Source organism: Aythya ferina (genome assembly GCF_964211825.1).
Source record: "Aythya ferina genome assembly, chromosome: 4".
NCBI lineage: Eukaryota > Metazoa > Chordata > Aves > Anseriformes > Anatidae > Aythya > Aythya ferina.
The window spans coordinates 41,482,556-41,506,202 of record NC_140300.1 but is presented as its reverse complement, the minus strand read 5'-3'; the positions used below and the strand labels follow the sequence as shown (position 1 = coordinate 41,506,202).

At 40.8% G+C, this 23,647-nt stretch overlaps 1 long non-coding RNA gene across 1 annotated transcript; it reads left to right on the top strand.

Annotated features, from left to right (window-relative positions):
• The first annotated feature begins 4,609 nt into the window (after window positions 1-4,609).
• LOC311436582 lies at window positions 4,610-20,109 on the top strand. Its single transcript, XR_014692951.1, has 4 exons — window positions 4,610-4,659; window positions 11,079-11,544; window positions 15,854-15,974; window positions 19,510-20,109. It is a non-coding gene; the product is annotated as an uncharacterized lncRNA (long non-coding RNA).
• Window positions 20,110-23,647: the final 3,538 nt, after the last annotated feature.

The following is a 23,647-nucleotide window of genomic DNA, read 5'->3' as shown; positions in this document are numbered from 1 at the left end:
TCTTGACTTTGTATTGTGTGATGTGAAAAACTATGTATTTATTCCTCTGTAGTTTCACATTGCAGCCTCATTCAGCTGTGGCTCCTGACAGTGATGCCTAAACTCTTCTGTGCCCTTTCCATACATTTGAAAACAAAATTTGCACTTTGTCATGGCACAAGAAACTTAAAACACAAATTAAAAACCATACATTTTGCATGTCAAGCTATATCCCAAGACATTTTTAGGTATTTATGTAACAATGAACCAGTGCAAAAAATTCTTTTAAGCTTGAAAAAAAAAAAAAAAAAAAAAAAAAAAAAGATGTTGAAATTTGTTTTCATCTGAGATATTTCTCCTTCTGATTCAGAAATAGTCCCAGGTAGATTAACTTACAGAATTCTTCTGGCAGTCCATGGATTACATTATTTAGTATTTCTTTCTTTCAGTTTGTAGTTCTATGTATTATTGGAAAAGAGATTTACTAAAGAGCAATACAAAATAGTCATAATTAAATGAGATAACTTGATGTCCAAACACTTCAGAGTTGTTTACTGGTCAATAAGCTACCTCTTGTCTTTTTTGTAGTTTTCCTTTCAATATTGATGCAGGCAAACACAGAAAAGGGTATACTGCAGAACTTGCACAAAAAAAAAAAAAAAAAAAAAAAAAAAAAGGAACAGTTTTTGTAATACATTGAGATCTCCTTTGTGATCTTTGTAGAAAATTCTCCTTCACACTCCTGGAATGGAAATTCACTGGTAAATGTTTGTCCATTTGACCTTTTTTTTTTGACCATGGGATAAGTTGAATGCCTTACTTCATGCAAGGGAATTTCCCTTTTCTCTCTAGACTGAGCAAGAAAGAAGGAGCAGGCGAGCTGGTTGGCCAGCCATGCAGAAACTTCCTCAGGTCTATACCGGTTAAAATGAATCAGCAAGATTTTCCCCCCATAAGGATGATACCTTTGCATCTATCCTAGTGTGCTGAAAATCAGTGGAATTTTTTATATAAAAACCAGGAAGCATTTTACAAGTTCCACAAAATGGAAACTTAACAGTTCAGACAAGTTTGATTTGAACCTTTAGAAATATGAATTACTATAGAGATGACCGTGTTTTAAGGATAAATTGCAATGCATGGTCATATAAGAGACCAAACTCTGTTGTGCATAGTCAAAAACGCATCACCCAACCTGTTTTGGTTGGCTGTGGTTTGTCCTCCAAATACACAAGGTGGAAGACATTTTGAACTTCTCCCCCCAAAATAAATTTATTGCAACATAGAGAACTGGGGGAGCAGCTAAAGGCTGAGAGACAGCAAGTAAGAAAACATTTCAGGATGGTGGTTTCATTGACAGCATAAGAAGACATCACAGAAGAGGACCTACCACCACAAGATAGAGACAACAGCTACAAGGTGCCTCTCTAACATGTTCTCAGACAACAGGGTCACACATTAGGACCCAAATTCACTTTGTTTGGAACCTGCTGCTTTGCAGAGAAATTCACCACTATGAATTATCTTCTCTGCAGATTTAGGGGCCCCTCTTTCAGAAATGCTAAACAATAGCTCTCGAGACAGCCACGTTTACGCCTCTTTTAACTCACTAGAAGAATAAGAAATGTATGCCTTCCACATCCCCAATACTTTCTACCGGAGTAAGGACAGTTTCAGGGATAGTCCCGCCAATTGCCTACAGCGTCAACCAAAGAGGAGTCCTACTACATTAAGCCAACTAGCAGTGCAAGTCATCTAGGCTGGGGTGCATCTCACTGTAGTCATCTGCAGTGTGGTTGTTTGCATATGAGCTACTCATCTACACTTCTTTATAGTCTGTGGTGAGATATAACCAACTAGGACGCATTTCATCTCTTCCAAAGACAGATGGTTAAGGTGATTGGGTGAATTGCCTTCTTGAAGAGCTTGTTTATCTCCATTGACTATAAAAAGAGTCTAGACAAGTAGCACAGAAGTACATAGCCATGCTTGTGATGTGTAAAGTCAGGTAAAATGAAACTTTAGCATGTGAGTCAGAAAAGTAACCATACTCTTGGAGGTAAATGACAGTCCTGAATGGATTTTTTTTCCCAATTATTATTTAATTATTATTATTCAGTCATTACATTATTTTAATTTCAGTTAAGTCTTTTCAAGAATTTTTAAGATCCTTAGCCTTTATCAATAGCAGGAATAGGTAGACTACCAAATTTACAAATTAGATAAGAAGATTTGAGATCCAGAGTCAAACACTTTGCACTGAAGCCAGAACAGTCTTGTGCAGGCAGAGCAAAAGAGACATGGTCTTTCTGTGTTTACTTATAAAACCAGCAGTGCTTTGGCCTGAGATTCCCACAGCCTGCCTCTAAGGACATAGAAATGTGTTGCTACCATTATTTTTACTTTATCAGCCTCTACTCTTTACCATAACATCTAACATCTCTATAACATTAAAAAATGCCAAAACGTGGAGAAGGAAGGTATGCTTATTTTTTGCCTTTTCAAACAGGGAAACATGCATTTTTTCTTTGCAAGAAGTTCATTGTTTTACATTAATGTTAAGAGTTTCCACTGGACTCAGGTTTCATCAGAAGATTCTTTTCCATAGGTCTGAGCTCTTTCAGGCTCAGTCTGATCTTTTCTGTCTAGAATTATTACCTAGTCAGGAGTGCACAGCAGTGGAGCAAAGCAGATGTTCTCAGCTAAGTGAGTGGACTGTATCATATGGCCTGAGTTTGAATTACATCTTCCAAATGTTTCTGTACCCCTCAAACCAGAAAGGAAAAATCAGATTCAAACTGACAGGCTATAGCATGTGTAGTGACACCGTCAGGGGAAGAGAAATGCCTAGCCCCGAGGTTACGCAGTGTCCGAGACAACATGAAAACATGTTAGAGAAACAGTGCAGCAGGAGGGCAGTGGAGTCACAGCTGCTTTTTCAGGATGTCCCGAGCTAAATCTATAAAGAACAGGAGGATGAGACAATTTCATGTAACTTTACAAGTGGCATTAATGATCAGATCACAATTTAGAGAGATTGTTTACTCTCGCATCATTTTCAGCACTTCTGGAGAACAATCAGAGTTCTCAGTAATGAAAAATGAAGTGAGTATGAGGGACAGTGAGGGGAACAGTTCAAGATAACTATGGACTCATTCTTGCCAACACTGCAAAATTCAGATCAAAACTGAGGAACTCAGATTCGCTAAGATTACAACTCTATCCTTCTTCTCCGTGCCACAAAGTGATGCCTCTGACATTTTTTCAGTGTAGCTTGAGTGTTACAAGTCTTTGTTCCTTCTACAGCTCCTCAGTAATGTACCAGAAATACCACACTTTCCCTGCTTCTTCCAGGCACAAACACATTTTTCAGTTAAAGAACTCAAAGCACAGGAAAAAGATATTTCCGTATTATAGGCGAATAGATTTAATGTTCTACTTGCATTTAAATAAAAAAATGTGAATTTCCAAAAAATCACCTTACATTGTCTTCTATTTCTATCCCTCCACCTGCCCCTGTGTCCTTGAGGGCAGCAGTATCTTAGTTCACTGATTAGGCCATCACCCTGTCCACAAAATTTAGGTCATCCAACATGGTAAGAACTAAAACTGTTGCTCACTTGACAAGCCACACAACTCAAATATTGATTATTGATAATATGTGGATAGTCACAAGTCATTAGCAAGCCACAGTTGGCAAAAAACATGAACTAAAACGCTCACAGAAAACTTATGGCCAGGTGAAAGAGCTACATTTGACCCCAAAACAAATATTTTCTGCTTATTGAGTCATCTTCCTCTACTGGAGACTATTACATCAAAATTTAAATTAATTTATTTCACCATTTTCTCTGAAATATAATCTTGTGCTCTACTGTATGTTGTTTGTATCTACTGTGGGCTTTCACAGACAGCTCTTTGTGGTTTTTGAGATTCACGTCTGTAGTAAAGCATTTGGTATTTCAGGAACGGAGTACTTATTTTCATAGATTCATTGTATGGTGTAACTACTACGGCATAATTTTGATTTGTTTGCTTCATTTGCTGAGGACTGAAGCCTGTTCCAGAACAATCACTGGGGCAGGCAGGCGGTTGCAGACATTCCTGTCATTCATTATCTGTCACACGAACACTGTAGGAAAAAGGCACTCTGCCGAGGTTCATGCTGGGGCCATTGGAGTGGGCCTCAGATATCATTAAGGTGTTTCATCACAGGCATTGAAAATTTCATAGTGCTCGACTATTATTTTTTTTTGTTGTTTGTTTGATTGATTGTTTTTGTCCTGAGAAAAGATACAACTTTTAGTGTTGGAATGTCAAAAAGCTTTAATTTTTAGGGGGTACTGTTTTACTTTTTCTTTATACAAAGGCAGTGTGTAATAGTGTTCTCTTTAAAAAGCCAAATGTCAAATTTTTAATGCTTTTTCCTCCCAATGTTTTTAGATTGCTTGAAGCCTTCCTCTAAGTATTCCTGTTCTCTGGAAGCTGGCTGTTTCCCTTGTAAGGGGGAGAAATTGGTGACCCAACCAAAAAAGTCATGTAAAACAGAGAGAAGGTTGCAAACAGCAAAGTATGGCGTAACCTGTGGTTAACTCACTTCCTGCAAGGGTGGGAAGGGTGAGTTTTGATCCCTGCATTTTCTGACACGGAGGAGAACTTGAGTCTGCCTCTGCTTTCTGAGTGAGTACCTGAACTGCTTAGCTACTTTTTCCTGGGTATTTTTACCCTTTTGTTATGCCTGTACGTTGTTCAGAAGCTCTATTTTAGAATTAAGGAATATATTTAACGTGAATCAATATTTTTCTGAGGAAAAAGTATTCTTGGAGAATGTCTGACAAGCTGTGTTTTAGTAACGAGGGCCTACCTGGGAAAAGGGAACTGGGAAGCTGCTGTAGTAGGATCAAAATGGCGCAAACCAGCAGCTCGGGACTTGCCTGCAGACACTATCTTCATCCTCAGGAGGAGTGACATTTGTTTCAGTGGGAGGGGTGGCACAGTTTCCCAAAATGAGGACAGGAGGTTGGGAAGGATCAGTGAGAAGCTTCAGGAGGCCGAGGAGCATTACTGTGTGTGGGAAGGGGCTCTGTGTCTCTCCCCTTCCCAGCTCATCTACCAAGGTACATGTTGAGCGAAGCAAAACCCCTACTCACCTACTGGGCCATCACCTTGTTCACAAATTTGAGGTCATCCAGCACGGTAAGAAGTAAAGCTGTTTCTTGCTTGATCAGCCACACAATTCCAGCACTGAGTGTCGGAGGCAGTGCATGACAGGGTACTCATGATCCCATCAAAAGGTCATGCTTTGCCAGGGGTGTGAAATGAGAGCGGCACCTCAGCTCACTCCCCTCTGGAGAGCAAGAGAAAGATTTCAGTCTCTGTTACGGTGACAGAGGGGTGTCCTGAGCTTGGGTGGACAGCAGAAGTGTGGCGAGGCCAGGCATGCAGGATTAGCCACAAACTGATAAAAGAGGGGGTTGGAGCCAGGCATAAAAACGTGGAAGGAGGCAACCCTTTGTTCAAGGCAACCACTTGTGTGTAGCCAAGGTGTTCTGCCTCTCTTATTTCAACCTGTTGTCAAAACACAGAATGTGAGCTTTGCCATGAGGGTAACCTCTCTGTTCAAACACAGTAAACTGGAGCTGGACGTAGTTGGTCTGTAATCCCGCAGTCAGATAGCAGGAAGATCTGAGTTTGCGACGCCTAGTTCTGTGCTAATCCTTGGCCTCCCACATACAGCAAATTAGAAGTAATAAAGTGTTGTGATCAAATAGGCAGGAAGTCAGAGCACTCGTTCTGCAAACATCTTTGATAGTGAGAGAGGATAGGTAACGCCACAAAAATACAAAAACAAAACCAAAAAACTAAAGCTGTCAAAATTTTGGACAATTACATACTTCAAGAGAGCAAGATAATTTTCTTATTTTTTATTTTCATTTTTTTGGAGGTGAGCCCACAACTTTTGCTCCACAGTACCAAGACTCTTCCAGGAACCAAGCGGCTCTGTGTGCCTTTCCCAATACTTGCAGTGTTCCTTCTCTGTGCTCAGTGGGACAAAGTGTATCACAGCAGTCCCGTCAGAAGCAATATTACATTTTTTCTCTTCCTGGCACAGCTGTTTGTGAGTTTACTGTAGTAAAAAATGAGGTACCTAATGCCATTTGAAAAATGCCCAACACACCTAATTGAGCAAAGCCAGATAGAGGAATAGTGATAATAAGCTAAAGTCTAATTTGTTGCTCGCCTGAACAGATTTGATAAAAGCCTATCTAGGAGCTAACCAAAGGTTAAAAGTGGTTTGAAATCCCTTCATATGATAAGGTGAGGAGAAGTAGCATAACCTCAGCTGTATTTTATGACCTTGATCACTTTTATGTCAGCCAGTAGTTATATGTCTCCAACTCTATGGTGCAATCAGGCTCTTCAATGCAAAAGTACAAAATTTGCCCAATGATGTTTTGTTCAATAAAGGTTTACTTGCGAGAAGAGATTGTTCTGTTCTTGGTGTGCAGTTTTTCTCTTTCAGTGTAACAGAGTATCTTGGTTCAATATGGCACATGATATACTTTTCTTCCCTTTGAAAATGATTTGGCTTCTACTCTAAAATTTTCTGGCTGAATACTGAAAATAAATGTACAAACTGTATATAGTTCATATTTTATTATGAATGTGTAATTACAGGCTCCCATAAAGCAGGTTTATGAAATGGGAACTGCTACTGACTAGTAATGTGAAAGTTGTTGCAATGGCCTATTTCCATCTGTTGCAACATCCTGTAATATTTAATAAGAACACAGCAACTTAAACATTTAATAAAAACAGAGCAGGAAAGCATGAAAGGAATCAATTTAAGAGTCTATTGATATGGGCAATGATGATTTTCCTCTAACATTTTTCTGTAGCAGTCAAGATATACCATTCACAAAATGACATTGCTGGCAAGTTAACAAGATGTGTTTAGTACAAGACAAGCAGGTGATGTTATTACTCAAGCAGAGACAAAGAAGAATAAAAATCAAAAATGAAAAGTAAAGATGTAAAGATGCAGGGAATTTAACAGGGTTGTAATCAGAATGTAGTGCCTGTATCCCACTTTATTTTATTTTATTTTATTTTATTTTATTTTATTTTATTTTATTTTATTTTATTTTATTTTATTTTATTTTATTTTATTTTATTTTATTTTATTTTATTTTATTTTATTTTATTTTATTTTATTATTTTGTAGCAGAGATTGCCTAGAGCTCTAACTCCAGGACTTGTCAGGAACAAAACTTAAACCCAGTTTTGTTCACTTTCTCCCAAGGGGACAGAAGGGGCGTTAGGATGAAAAGCCGTGGGCAGAGTCCTGGGGGCTCGTACTCACTGCACCTCCTGGCAAACAGGACTGGGGGTAGTGTTGGAGGCTCTTCCACTTCACCCCCTTTCTGACTCACAGCAGGAATTTGGTATGACAGCAGTGCTCATTATAGTGTTACGGAGATCTGGTAGAGAGAAAACACACTATAAAACTATGTCTGTTTTGCATCCAGATCAGCTTCTTGCCATAATTAACTGCCAAGTTTTCCCATGCCTGTTCTCACACTGCTCATGTTTGTCCAGCTGAGCAAAGAGATGATCCTTGTCGCTACAAGCATGCAGACAATAATCAATAGCTATGTGGCCTCTGATTTAGAAGTCCTTAGAACAGTAATGTTTTTGGAAAAAACTCATGCAATTCTTATAGATAGGACAGGTAGGTGCCACAGGTAGGCTTTGTTGAGTTCAGGAATGTTGTTAAATCTTCTTTTTGACCTTTCCAAACCTAATTAAAGATTTAGTATGGCACACAGATATACATTGCTCTGACCCGTTTCTCCAGATGGGCAGACTTCTACTGGTGTAAGCTGAGTGATTTGGGGGGAGCACAGCGTGTCCTGCAGGACTGGGGACTGCAGTGAATATGTGCATAGCAAACAGTATGCACACAGGTCCATTTGTAACAGCAGCAGATGTTGACTTGTGCCAGCTTCGTATTTGCATAAGTGGCTGAAAGAGATGTGCTTGCAAGTATATGGATTTATTCTCCGTAACACTCTGTAAAAGGCCTAAATGTAAAGGAACATTATGTGGTTGAAATACTAAAGAGTTCATGTGCAATCATAAATCTGCTCTTACATGACCATACATCTGTACTGCTGTTTCCCCAAAGCCCCTGCCAAAACCTCAGCTTAAATAATAAAAAAAAAGTCCTTCAACTTGCTGAAGCCAGTGGGAATTGAAGTAATTCTGCAGCTTACTACATACACCACATGAGGAAAGTGTGTGATATATTCTTCAAAGCTACAGGAAAAGAAAGTGTAAATTTGAATAGGAGACTATATCATGGTGCAACATTAATATTTGGTGTAAACAAGCTGTAAGTTAGGTGTTTTTGTTTTTGTTTTTGTTTTTTTTTTAATGTGATTTCCTAAGTTTCTCTGCGGGAAAAGAGCAAATCGAGAAACATGCTGTGCTTGCTGTTTTCCAGTCAAAGTGCCTAGACAGCACCAGAAATGGGGAAGTGAAATTACTTGGGGTAGATGGATTATTCATTAAAAATATTATAGAGAGCAGCCAAAGTGCCTCAGATTGCTGTCATCCACTTAGACCCCTGGCTGCTGCTGGGCCTACCTGAGGTCTATTTTGAGGGTTTAGGCAGAATCTATGTGGTGGCACAGGCCTCATACGAGTGCTTTTTATGGGGATGCATTTCATCCCAGTTGCATAACTGTCAACAGCTGCAGCCCATAATAAACGCGGTATATGACAGTTGTTAAGTGGACCTCTCTCATTTACTGCATGTATGTAGAAAGCACTGGAACTGTGGAGCAGCAAGTAACTGTGTAATGCTTCAGTCACGGTAGTTTTCTGAGTGAGGTGAAAATGTTTTTCACATTGAGGCAGCAAATATATGCTGACAGGAATTCAGTTTAAACATGAGATGCCATTGGTAAGAGGCCACAGACACAAACACAAGCTCGCACCAAGTTGTGATCTAGCTTTTTGGAATTTGTGACCTTCAGCTCCAGAAACATGGGCTTGGTAAGATAAGAAGAGCAGCTCTCCTAGCTCACCCGTAGATAGGGAACTGATAAACACTGAAGTGGTTTGACATTCCTCTCTGCAGAGCGCAGGGCTCCGCGTACAGATGATATGATTACAGCCCAACTTCTTGTGACCGTAGTTTTCATACCCCACCATCAGCCAAAGCAGACCTCCCACATCAGGAAAGCCCATATGTCATAGGAATCAGCAAAACAGCTTTAGCAAAACAGCTCTGTTTAGGAGGTCAGCAACTTTCTGAGTGATCAAGTAAGGCAGATACCACTTGGCTTTATAAGCCCGTATGGAGCACCACTGAGCGTGTGTGAGTATGTCAATAATGTTCCCGTAATCTTCAAATGCATTGCAGAAGGAGCTTTGCCCTGCATAATCTCCTGTGCTTAAAAGCATTTGCAGTATCCACAGATACAATGAGCTTAGAAGACTGAAATAATCAATACTCTTTGTTTATACTTTTCTCATACACTAAAACAATTAATAAATATTTGCAAAGCCTTTGTGGGAACATTGCCACAGTTGTCAAGACTCGCTACTGCTGATGCAGACATGCTTTGTGCATTGCTCTGCATTGCTTTTTTTTTTTTTTTTTTATGTGTAGATCCCTCTGCACAGAAGAGAGGTGTTGGTAACTACACAGCCTCTCTGCTTGTGCAGTGGGAATAGAGGTCATGCTACCTTTGCAGCCAAATTTCAAGACTCCTCCCTCTGTCCCACTGATTTCCCTGCACCCTGGGGTCTACAGTGACGTAGAGGACCTAGGAGGCAAGTTGATGAAAGAAGAGGCTGGCAACCTTCTCCTGAGGCTACAGGGAGCTGGAGGTGCTCCAGCACAAGCTTGTGCCACAGCTTTCACCATGAGACCAAGATCACCAGGTTGGATCCATCAGGCCCGATGCGAAAAGGAAGCAAAGGAAGACAGTCCCAGATGCAGTCCCTGAATCGAGCTGATCCCATTTATCATGAACCTTAGCCATACCACAAGAGCTTTTGGTTTAGTATTGTGACAGATTCAGGTATCTGTCATCACTAAGCTTCCCAAAAAGTAAGGCAACCCTGAAGTGCTGCTCAAGATTATCTCATGAGCTATAATTTTTCTGTAAAGCCAGCAATAAGCTGTATCATATGCCATATAATAGGTAGCTCTACAATTACATGTTATAGAATATTTATGTACTGAGCCTCATACCAACTTTGATCTGAATCATCTCCTCTTTTCCTTTCCTTTCCTTTCAAGAAAGAGTATCTTTGCTTTACACAAATGAACTGTGTATCGACAGTGGACAATAACACTCTCTGTATATCAAAAATTATCACTATCATATACTGTTCCATCAGCTGAAGGCTTAAAAACAAACAACCTTGTTACACTAATTACACAGATTTCAGTGTGCACATTGGCAATGCATTTACACACAGCGGAATCCCCTGTGGACAAAGGGCTTCACAAGCAAAGTCTCAAATTTGGGGAAAACGCCCGAAGAATAACATCTTTTCGAGGAATCAGACAGTTCAAGCTGTAAATCCATCCTCTGAGCTTGAGTGATGAACACAAGCAGGAAAGCAGGGCACACCCAATGGCCAATATTTCCAGGGCAAACGGAGGATGCAGTTGCACCTTCCCCTGGCTCTAGTTGCTACCTCCTCTGGCAAGAGCGAAGAAGCAGGGCAAGGCACACCGACCTACCTTCCACTAGAGGAGCTACCTCCACCCAAAGGCTAGCTTTTACCTGGTGTTGCACTGATGCAATGGCAGTGAAGTCAATTTGGACTCATTATCTTGACTTGCTATTTAGACCACTGTAATTTGTTGCTATTTGAACCTCAGCAAAGCCCCATTTAGGGATGTGAAGAGGCTTCTAGGCATGGCAATAATGTTGTAACACCTGGTGCACCAAAGTAGCATTTGCTTCTTGTTGTGCAAATTACAGTAAGAACAGAGCAGTACAAAAAACACTGTAATTGTATTCAGCTTGCTAAAGGCGCAGTTGTGTATATATGTGGTGTTTTCTGTTTTCCAGCTCCTGTGACACAGCTTGGTCACATCCCGAATGTGTGTGAGGACACAAGGCTGTGTTGTGCATGAAGGGAAATCCACCTGAGCTGCACAGGAGTCACATCATGCTCCTGCAGGTCTCCTGCCTGGGAGACCAGGGATGGGACATTCCTACAAGAGCACCTGCCTTGAACACAGCTATAGCACCAAGCGCTGTATCCATGAAATGTACATATTGCACTCTGATGAGATGGATTTGCTACTTTTTTTTTTTTTTCTCATTCAAGTCAACTGTTCTTTTATGTGGAAGAAGTCAGGAATAGGTTTTTTGTAATTTATTTAAAATAGCAAGAGTCCAACTTAATATGAATTTTCCAATGATAACCACTCTGTGTCATTAATGAATAAGTACTTCTATACCATTTTGGAGAACTGCCACCATTAAGAAGTCTGCTTTTTCAGAAGGAGAACTGTTCACTAGGAAAGGAAAGGTCAAAGGCAATTATTTTGTCTAAATCGTCATGACTATTTCTTTTGAAAAGCTCTCTAACAATTCCTGGCATGGCCCTTAAAATGACTGAAAATCTAGCTTGAATAGCCTTATCATTGAATGTTTGTAGTGTCATTTTCTATCCTGAGTTTTCATTTTAGGCCAGTATTGGAAATGAAAAAATAATGCTGTCTTGTTTCGTCCTGAAATGTACCAGGCAGTACCTAATGGCTTCCCAGTTCCTTTCTTCGTTTATTACAGCCCAGAGAATGCACTATAAGAATTTATTCAATGGGAGAGGGAGACACTTTTTCAGGCCCTTCTAAGATATCCCTGCTTAGTACTAAAATGTAGCATAATTAGCAAGTGGTCCTGATAGAAGATTATTAGAGAATATCCTAGACCATCCTAGCAAGAGTGCATTGAGGGATTTAGTTAATTTTATTTATTTAAAACACACATCTAAAGAAGTAGCATTTCCTTCTAAAACCCTACCTGACTTCTCCACTCCTTCTATTACTTACTTCTGATTTCAAAAATTGCATAGTGGTGAGCTTTGTATGAGCATTTTAGGTGCATTCTCCCCTTACAGATTTACTGAAGTACAAGAGACTTGTGCATCAGACAAAACCTGGAGCAGTAGCTTGCCATCACCTGCGGCATCTCCTTAGGATACAATAAACTCTTTGACTCCTTGTTCTTGAGAAGGGGTGGGAAGAGGCAGTACAGATTCTGCTGCAGGAAGAGCAGCAAAGGAACAAATTAGTTTGCCATTTTGCTTCCCACTTTTGGTCAGAGAGCCAGGTGCCTGTGAAGGGTGAGGTGGAGCCCCTGGGAGGGGACAGGGCAATGCCATGGTGAAGCCATCAGCTGCTGAGGATGTTTCAGTCTTTTTCCTATTCAGGTGCCTGGGTAGCCTAGAGGTTTTAACTACATTTAATTCCATCCTGGTGTTGGATTCTCTAGGACTAGTAAAGCCTAATCAGATATACCTAACAAGAGTAATAATAGGAACAGCAGTAACAGAAACTCGTTCATAAACAGACCTGTGAAATTACATGAAGTAAGCTAGAGCTGTATAGGACAGAACAAAACCAAGGACAGAATAAAAAGCAGATGGGCATGTGGTTAACGGAGAGGAATATAGTTTTTGATATGGGAAGGCAGACTTGATACATTTTTGATCAACCATATCTTCACTCCCAATATAAACTAAAGTTAGGGTGTAAACCCTGAGGTAACGTGTTTATATGAAACCATATTTTGCTTAAGTCATTCTCAAAGTATATTGACCACTGATAATCCTTTGCAGTTTCTTCTACACATCTACCGTTATTGTCTATAAGAAATGTTTGCAATATTTTGTTCGATGGTTTTAATTTATATTAAGGAAACCATAAACCATGTCATAGGTTTCTGCCTAGATCCGAGTTCACATGCATATGGAAGGAATGACTTTTTAGGGTGGGATTACTTTCCTTTTCTTTCCCTGCACATGTAAGCCTGCCTGGTTCCAGTAATTATCATGGAGCTGAAAAACAGTCTTTGTTGCCTAATCTCACACTGACTGTGTCTTTACACAGCTCGTGCTTCCAGGGACATGTCAACATGAGAACGTCTGAGACTGCCAGCTTCTGCTTTTCTTTAAAAAGGTCTGAGATTTCCCGGTTGCAGACAAAGATTTGGAAAGATGAATACTAAAGCCCATATGGATCTACAATTTATTGTTCAATCAATCTCAAGATTTTGGAATAACTCAAGTTATCAAAATTATTTTCCCACACATTTATTTGTCTTCTTTTTCACAACAGGGTGGAAAGGAAGAGAGGAATTCAGAGACTGAACTTTTTATTTCTATGTGAGCTGTGCAAGGGAAAGGCTGGTTACTTAGATTCCTTCCTCCTCATTACCCTGACATACATACGGGCCACGCTCAGTTTGGCTCCCGGGCAGAACCAATCATGGTAGCAATTTACTGAAAAACATGATGAAATAAGATCCTTAAAGCTGACAATGCCTGATGTTCGGAATTAATTAAAATACACTTTTGTTCATGAAATAGCATGAACTGGAATGCTCTCCCTTCCTCAGAAATACACAAATATTAGGAGCAGCTTCCTGTCAGCCAGAGCAAAAGGTACTTCATGCCTTTGGACCTCAGTTCCAGGCACCAGCACCTTCCAGTTTCTACTTTTTTTTTTTTTTTTTTTTTTGGCCCACTTTACATTGGCTCTTTATTGCTCAAATTAATCTGCTGGCTGGATTAAATTCTTGTTTTTAAATTTGAGAGGAAAATGGACAAAGAGAAATCCAAGAAGAAATTGAGCAAAGCATGACACGGAGGTGAAATCTTGTTTTCCACATATGGGGCCAAATGTGAAGTCAGTGGAGTAACTTTGAACTTACAGCAGTGGAGCTGAAAGCAGGATTTGGCCCCTGAAGTCGTGGATTACCAGATTTGGAGCCGAATGTCTCTAGTCCCATTTCAGTTTGGCTCTGAGAAAATATGAGTTCTGGACATGGTCCCAACAAGACGGGAATTATTTCAAACAATAATCTTTTTGTTTGCATAGCATAGGGTTTCACTTAGTTATAAATACATCTTTTAAATTAAATTTCCCTTGAAAAACAATGATTTAAGGAACAAAGTGGTTTGTTAAACTCCGGGTATTTTCAGTGAAATCTAGAACTTGGGGTGGGGGCTATTGGAAGTCCAAACCACCGCTTAGTTTTGCCATGACCACAAGAATAGGATGTTCAATCACAAGCAGAGAGTAAGCTGGCCTCACAGTTGCCTTTGCTTTTCCTGTAACAAGACAAAAAAAATCACAGGCAGAGATGGCACAGATTTGTTTTTCTCTCTTCCTCTCTTCACTCAGAGAGGACAGGCAAACCATGGCCTTCAAAACACTTCATCTGTGGACCACACACAGAGCCTGAGGTTAACGCTATTATTGCTTCTTTGTCAGGCCTTTTTTGTCAGCTCTGCCAGATGAATTGTTCATTTCTTTATTAAATAAGATTCTTTTCCAGTAGCTGTCTCCCTTAACCTCAAAATAAACCCTTTCCCTAGAAGGGGAAGATCAGCTGTGTACAGATTTCCCCGCGGAAAAATGGCAGAGTAGACATTTCACCAAGGAACATTGTAGAGGGCTCCCCGAACCCCTTACATTAAAGTTCAAACAAACAAAAACTAAATGTATTTTTCCTCTCACTTTGGGGCTAAAGAGTCAGCATATGGTATTTAGGCTGGACTCTGATTAACTCATTTCAGAGAAAACTGACCCTTCAAAAAGTAGAACAAAATAAGGGCTATTTATTATTATTATTATTATTATCATTATCATTATTGTTATTATTATTATTATTACTATTTTTACAAAATGTTAAATTTTTCTTAAATGGATAGCTATCTATGAAATAGAAAAAACAAAAACAAAACCCTCTTTCTAGAAATCCTTTCTGCTTTCTGGTATTTTTCAAGAAACGAGCAGCAACATCACGGCTGTTACCTCAAAGGAAGATCCCTGCCCTGTGTGTTTGGAGCAGCTGTAACTTAAAGTATCAGCATTTCAAAGACTTCAGAAGGTTCCCTAAGACTTTCAGACTATCTTTACTTCTTGTTCGTTCTTCAGTTCACTACTCTTATATTTGTACTGACCCTCTTCATTGCCCTAGGGCTATGAAAATAATTTCTGGATCCAGGGGTCCAACTTTCTCTTTTTTATTCTCTGTAGGATAAATTTCCTTCTGGTGCAGCCTTTTTTTTACCCCTCCCTTTGTCTTCCTGTTTTCTCTCGCCAGTTCTCGTCCTTGCATATTAACCCCTCGCTTGTTCATCTGCCCTATTACACATTGTATTTCACCTTCAGGCTCCACTCTTTGCCCTCTTCACAGAATTATGGGTTGGTTGAGGTGGGAAGGGACCTCTGGAAGCCACCTGGTCCAGTTCCCTGCTCCAGCAGGGCCACCTACAGCAGGTTGCCCAGGACCGTGTCCTGGCAGCTTTGGAATATCATCAGAAACACACCCAGCCCTAGCACCGAGGGGAAAGTCCCACTCCAGAATGGGGTGGTAAGACTTGGTGTGAGCCTTGGGGCTGATGGATCCCAGGTGCCACCTTATCTGTCTCCGCACCTGGTCCAGAAGCACTCTTGATCTGACCAGATTGGGATCTGATTTCCTCTTTGGTTGACTGGCAGGTGCAAGGTAATCTTTCCTTTCAGACGCCCTCAACAACGTGGGAAATATTTTAACTTCCACCATCTGGGTTTTGTACTACATGAGAAAGAGGATTTCCTATTTTTCAGTGGGTATGCCATCTGGATGAACGGTGTCTTCCCAAGGGAGGCTATTTTTGCAGGAGTTTTCCCACCAGGAAAGGCCAGCCAGCACACCAAGCTGGAAACACTGCGATCAAATCCAAACCAGGTCAGTTTCATTACTTATTGTGGTTAATTATGCTGTGCTTCGAAGTCTGCTTCGTGCTGGCAAGAGAGGAAGCAAGGAGAACTGTGAACTGAGCCTGCTGGCGTTGCAGCAGGAATGCCCCAGGAAGAGCCACCCCTCTGGTCCAAGTTCTCCTCCTCTACCCCTCCTCGTGCTGTCTGTGCTCCTCGCAGAATGAGAGCGGGTCTCAGTCATGCTGATTTGGGGTGCAGAGAGGGAGACCCAGCCCTCTTCCACAAGGTCCAGTGCTGTCCTACCTCTGCCCTGGCATCAGAGCAAAGATGACTTCCTAGAATGACCTGTGAGGAAACGGGAGGGGAAGTTCACATTTTTGTTTCTTCCGTGGAATAGGCAGATATACACAGGGCCTACAGAAATGGAGAGATGTTTCTTTGCACATCTTAAACTGCAGTCAAAAGAGATTTCTTGGTCCCTTGCCCCAAGCATAGGTGGAAATTTCCATTCAGCCTATGCAATTGGTATCAGGGCAAGTTATGAGGTGGAACAATTCCTTGCAAGCTTCCCAGAGAGGTTACGGGGGGCCAGTATACCTGGGACAGGTGTTCCAGGGCCACAGAAAGTCTCATGGAGATTCCTCCCTCTGTTGAGAATCACAGAAACCTACCGCCCCATTCCTTCAGCCTACTCAGTAGCACCAAGTCAGTGTTTTAGAAGGGACACGTTTTATCTGGAAGTTCAGCCGTCACTCTGGTGGGCCAAAGGTGAGCCCTAAATATTTCTGCCTTAATATTTGATAATGCCAAGGTGTATTTTAATATATGACCTGCTGAAAGTCCCACGTGGCTCTCAGTAAGGAAAAGCTTATGATCTGTAACTGCCATCGCGGGCCATTTCGGGAATTCAGTTCTCTATTAGATAGTCTCCAATTTTTAATAAAAGCTGTAAGACTTTCTATAATGTTTTTATTTCAGATCTGCCATCTTTCAGGCTTGTATTCTGAGCCACTGAGACACAATCAGCAAAATATAAAACTATATAAAGTCTATTATAAACTGTAAAACAAAGATTGAAGATGACAGAACATATTCACTCTTCTGAAGCCACAATAGGAGATGTATAAACAAACCTGATTTCTCTGGCATTGCCATGGCTAGGATTTTATAGATCTTTTCATTCCTCTCATCAATGCTTTGCTTAATGCTGAGTTTTCTTTCCTGGATCTAATATCCAGAGTTGTCCTGCAAGATATCTTTCTGATGTGAATATAAATTTTCAACAGGTTTGCTTTTTATTATCCTCATATTTCTAGATTTCATTGTGTTGCCTAATAGATCTGTAGTTTTTACACCTGAAAATGTTCTCTTATTGCTGCTTGCACAAACATTTTATTGCCAAGAATAGTTTCTCTAAAGGAAGAACATTTTCTAAAGTTGGATCAATCCGAATAGTACAGCTATGTAATCCAGAAAAGAAAAATAGCTCCTCCATCCTGCTGTTGATTTTTTTAAGCAGAAATGTAAAACCTCATTTTCATATTTTGACTCCTCTGAAGCATTTTAGTCTATCCTTTTCATGAGAGAGAGACCTTATTTTGGTTACAAAATTCAGGAATTTCATTAAGTCTCTTTGAACGATAAAGGGTAGCTTGGCTAGTACACAGTACGTCCTTATTTCATTCCTAATCTCCTTATGTAACAGACCCTGCAACTCACTTGCTTTTTCAAGTTTCAGAAGCCCTTCATGTTTCTTCCATGGGGCAAACAAAACAACGTTAGCATCTTTCTAGTAAATATTGCTTAAATATGGCTGTTGAGAGGTAGGCGAGAAGGTACACTGTGCTTTCATGTGCCCTATACTTGCTGTGTGCAACATTTAAATACGAATAGGAGAAGAACTTGAAGAAAGTAGGCACAAACCCTGCAATGCTTATATTACTGTCCAGTCCCACTGGGAATCACAGCCACTCTGATACTCACTGTATTCACTCAGTAGTTTTTGCTAGAAAACCTGTGACATTAAGCAGAGACAGGTTTCTGATGCCTGTGAGTAACAGTCAACATTTCAGACATATAAGGTTCAAGGTATATATAATTCCAGATGTGGTCCATGTTTAAATAGTAAACCTCAATACAATGTATACATACCATAGCTGTTAGGAGCTAGCACCTATATTTTGCCCTGGTGTGTGTGGCAGTGCACTGTTTTTATATCAAATTTCCAGGAAAAAAAAAAAAAAAGACCAGACAAAATTTTGTCTGTTAAAGTTTCCCAAGAGGGTGGTCAAATCAGCCAGCGATCACAGCGAGAGGAGAAGAATAGTTCAAGCAGTGTCCAGCAGAAGAGCACCTAAAGGAATCACTCCTTTCCTTTGGTGGAGTTCATATTGCCAGATTTACCCACTCTTTACATTTTCATTCCATATCCTAGGGAGTTTCCCAGACTACGCAGCATACAGAGTTTTCCCCACAGCAGAGCAAAGAATTAAATCATTTAAGTTATGATATAAAAACCCCAGAGATCAGGTGTTAAATGAACAATGCAGGCTCTGGGTCAGCCATTTCTTAGCTCAAAGTTGAAAGTTGAAAAGACAAGATGTTGAGGATGTCAGCTTTGGCTGACTTTTTCTAGAATCAGCTGAAATATTTGGTTTCTGGGCAAAACAGGGCTGAGGCATTGTCAGAGGTGAGCACAGAGACAAATACAGGCAACCTTAGGAGCAAAGCGAGCCCTGTACTGTTCCAAACTGTCTCCACACACTTTCCATTAAGTTAGCATTGGACCTCACCGTGTCTAAATGAGAAGGTGCTGGAGCAGGCAGAAAATAGTAAAGGAAGAGAAAGAGAATGGTTTGGAGATTGAGGAACATAGGAGAGTTTCAAAACAGGGATAATGCAGACGCAGCAGCAGAGGAGACATTAAGGGAAGGGGCATAACCTAGGGTGTCCTAAAGCAAGAAATTGTGCAAATGTTGTAGTGGTCCAATTCCTCACCAAACACTTTGTGCCACAACTGAAGGTTTTCCAAGTGCTTCAAGACTATTTTGGAGACTTCAGTGGGAGATTTGGAGACGCTGCAGAGATGTCCTTCTGGCCACCTCAGAAGAACTGTTCATATTATGGGAGGTCGGAAGAGAGAGCATGAATATGCAGCCCAGACACCTACCTTCTGAGGGAGGGAGGAAGGAAGCCTGGGGGTTGCGAGGCTGCCGTTAGCATCACCTGATGTACTCTACACCCCATCGATCGCACGGCCTGCTTGTGGCTGCTCAGCCTCCAGCTCCCTTGTGAGCCCCGGGTCTGGGGGAAGGAAGTGGTATGTTCTCGGCTGAGAAGGAAGCCTGGGAAAGCAGCAGGCACAGAGGATACACCAGAGAGGCTGTCGTTAATAGCTCTTGGCAAACAAAACATTGGTCTCTTCTGGTCTTGTGCAGCTGGCTGTCTAGGTGTCTGGAAATTGGCTGAATGAAAAGAGTTGCTCTCCCTGAGGAGGTACACACAGTGGGGCTGTAGTAAGTGCATGATTTCCTTGATACTGAAGGCATATCATTTCTGTTCAGCAGAGGGAACTGCACGCAAGAGACCATGAAGTGACCGACAGAACTCCAAACGCCATCAGGAGACATGCTCAAGTGCATGCTACGAAATCACAGCTGTTCATCGTGTCACTGGAAAGTGCAGGAAGCGCAGCTGATGGGATGTTTCACCGGCAGGTCTGAAGGAAGCTGTGCTGTCTGTGGAGAACATCGGCAGATGAAAATGGAAAGCATCTCACTGTATGCATCGCAGGCCCCCACTGCCAGCAGCTGACCACGGTGTGGGTAACGCCTGGTGACAGCAAGGGGGCAAGTTACAGGATTAAAGAGGCACAGGTTTCTGTCTTTGTTGGGTGCAGCCCAACAAAACTTGGAGCCAATAAAAACAGATGGCAAGGAACCGTCACTGAATGTGGTAAAAACAAAAGCCAAACTATTTATTCTAACTAAAAGTAGGTGAGCAAAAAGCCACTCTTAGGAGCAGACTCAGCCAGCTCGGAATCCCATCGAAGCAGCCAAGGAGGACATTCCAGAGAAACTGGGGAAAAACTGGGAACAGCATGTTCAGCTACTTTCCCTGATGAAAATTTCCCTGAGTTAAAATAAAAACATGACATCTCAAAATGTCTGACCAAAAGGCTTGCTTTTCCCACAGGGCTTTGTAAATGTGAATTGCGAGAAGTTAGTGTTGTTGAAAGGAAGAGAACTGAATAATCTGAAACGTGGTGCTGGCAGATATCTTTGTGTGACTGCTGGGTAGGGAAGGAGAGCAGCAATGTTAGGAACACTGCTAGGGAAAGGTAGGCTCTGTTTTCCAGCACTGAGAAGCCCTGGACATACACCTGGATTAGGTTAGACATAGCCAGGGATGTAACTGTGGGAAGCTGATCACAGCAAGGTATGAGATAACCAGTGGAGAGGTGAAAGCAATTAACTCGGTAAGTGTTATCAGAACTATTTGGGCAGCTCGCATAACAAAGTACTCCTGAAAGAGCATAGGTAGTGTCTGAGTGACACAAAAGGAAAACCAATCCACTAGGAAAATTGGAACATAAAGAATACAACGCAGTTATTGCAGTTATTAGAGAGGATCTTTTATCGGATCATGATATTTTATCAGCAGGCTCATATGCAGTTGACATATAGACACCACAGGCTGTCAAATTTACATTGTGTGCTAAATTAATTTCTCTCTATATATTTTTTTCATTCAGTAGACAGTTAATCTAACCACACATGCCTAACAATATATTAGCTTTTATTTATTTCATTTCTTATATTTTCATTTCAGTAGCATTTTGTGTAAGTAAATCCTGGAGTCCAGTAACTGCTGGCTATCTCTGAACGCATGTATCTGTGTAAGAGAACTGAATATATGTGAGCCTGAATATCCTTAATGGATAAAAGTTCTTGGCAACCACGAAGCAAAGGGAAACGTACTGGCTATAAAAATTGATGAAGTGAGCATTTTTGAATTTCTCACTTCTTAGAGATCTTTTCCAAAGAACTAAGCATATCTTTTCCAACCAGTGGAATGTGGCTGAAAATGCAGTGTTGCAATAAGTGTCTATCTAGTCCAGGACAACAGGTTATGTTTTCAGACACACTAGCAAAAACTTCATTTATTTAACCCATTTTTAAATACTATTTAGCCTTCTGCATGAACAATGACAGGAAAAAAAAATATTAGGCCAATGAATAGCTAACAGATTTTTCCTAAGCCCTAACTGTAAAGGGAACTGAATTTCATTTAAAATACATTCAAACAGGTACTGATGCATTAAGAAAAAGATATTTCTGTCTTTAAATAATTCACAGCTGGCATTGTCCCATCAGTGATGAATTATACGACATTTGATGATACTGTGCTTGATGCTACACAAATGCCCAAATGGGGAAAATGCAATTTTATCCCATAGAGTTTCTCATCTAAAAGATAAAGTAGACAAGCTTTTGTGTTTGCTTGTGTGTCTCCCTCCACTTTCTTTGGCTTGATGGTGGTCTGCAAGTGCCCCCGCCCATATCTTGTAGTGATGCTCACACAGCCATAGTTGACTCCTCCCATGCTGGCAGGAAATTAACCTCCAAGGGCTTCCACTTTGAACCTTGCAGAACTGGCTTTGTCGTTATAAAAAGATGAGCTTACTGGAAGGCAAAATCCTAAATTAAATATAAACTTGTGCTTGTCATTAAGAAATCTTCGTATAACTTTTGCAGCACAGAAACATAATCACCGTATCAACCACATCTGGAAGGTGCTTCGGTTTATTCAGGAGGAGACACTGGAATGTGAATGCGGGCTAGGTTGGGCCATAATAAAATTTAAGAATGCAAATCAGGCGGATTGCAAATCTGTTATCACATATTTTTTTCCAGAAACAAGATGAGAACATTTAAAAAAGAAAAGCCAAACAAACCCTTAGGGTCAATTAATGCTGTTACACTATGGTTGAATTTGACTCGAAGATCAGAGTGCATCATTTACAGTAAATGAGCTTTTGTTTCTGCACTCAGATGTTGATCATTATTCTGCTTTTGATGCAGTCTTTATCAGCAGTTTCTTTTCCTAATTCTTTATTTTCTGCACTGCATTCCACTAGAAGAATTTTTCTTCCAAAAAATCGTGTTTTCTCTGAACCCAGCAAAGGTTGGAAGTAAAGAAATAGCAGGCTGATTTCCTGATACAGATGCTGGGACAGTGTCTAGAAATGGAGGCTCTTAGGCAAAACCTTATTGCACTCCTATGCGTAACTGCTGGCTTGCAGTAGTTCGTCTCTGCGGCTCCTTCAGAAGGACCCTTCCCTCCGGCCCTTCCAGCAGCCAGATATGCTTTCAGCAAATGTCAACTGAAGTTTGTGCTTTCCCAGGACGCAGACAGTAACTGTCCTCCCAAAACTCACCTCTGGAGCTACTAGGCAGGTGGGAATGAGCAATTTCGTTACCTTTTGATAATTGTATTGTGATTAAATCATTCTATCCTGTTTTCTGTTCTTGGTGGGTATGCTGAGGAGTTAGGAAGATAAAGTCCCCCATGGACCTAAGAGACTGAGAAAGATCTCAGTGATCCTTCCATTGACATTTTATGGCCCTTCCCAGGACTCTGATCCTGCTTCTCCTTGTCAAGCTTGGACATTCCCCTCAGTATTACCTCTGCCAGAGCAGGGATCCTAAGAACGGTGCACCCAGCCTGAGACCCACCTACAGCCCACTTCAGCTTCTCATCCAACAGCATCACAGTAAGTAAGAACAGCCCCTGAAAGATGTAAGATCTCCAAAAGATTTATTTGCATATTTGAGAGTCCCAAATCACCAGGGCACTGTGCAGATCCAAAAAAAGCAGTTTCTCCTAGAGCACCACGTGGTAACACCAAGTCTTCTGAAACAAGAGATTGTGTACCCCCAAATTTCTCCAGGCTCTAGAGTCACAGGAATTACAGGCTTACGAGTCTGATTCCTCAGGTTCCCTAATGCAAACTTGAGTTTCAAACTGGGCAGAAACAGACAGAGGTGCAATATTAGTTCACTGAAAAAGTTGTGTGCTGGTATCTTTTGTCCTGTATTTTTCCTTTTCTTTGGAGAAAAAACATTTTAGTAACCGTTATAGAAGTAGAATGGATATCACCCTTGCCTGTGAAGTGCTTAAGTACTGAAAAATGTACCTGAGACATTAGGAAATAAAAGAGGGTGTAGTCTATTTTGAAAGGCAGTTATCCAGTTCCAGGTGGTTGGAGGGCAAGATCAGAGCGTTCATTCATGATGTGGGTGGTCTGGACTGAGAGCTGAACTCTGCGCAAGGGAGTGGACTGCTCAGAGGGAGAAAGAAAGGTTGAACTTACTGCTTTTCTGCTTTATTCAGTTAAGTAAAGGTTATTCATGGAATATCCATAGAGACAAAGTTGTTTGTAGATCTGGCAACATTTAGTTTTAATTTATTAAAGACATTTACCAAGATCTTTGGGAAAAAAAAAGGGGGAAGAAGATTTTCAAAACAGGAGTGGCTCTGAAGTAGGTGCTCACCTCTAAAACGGTTCTGAATGTTGGAAAATCTCCATTCAAATGTCATGTACCTTGACAAGACCTGTATCTTTTAAAAAATCTCTATTTTCATATCCCTGTGGGACTCCCTCTGCTAATTTATAGACTGTAACGGATTTTGGGGAGG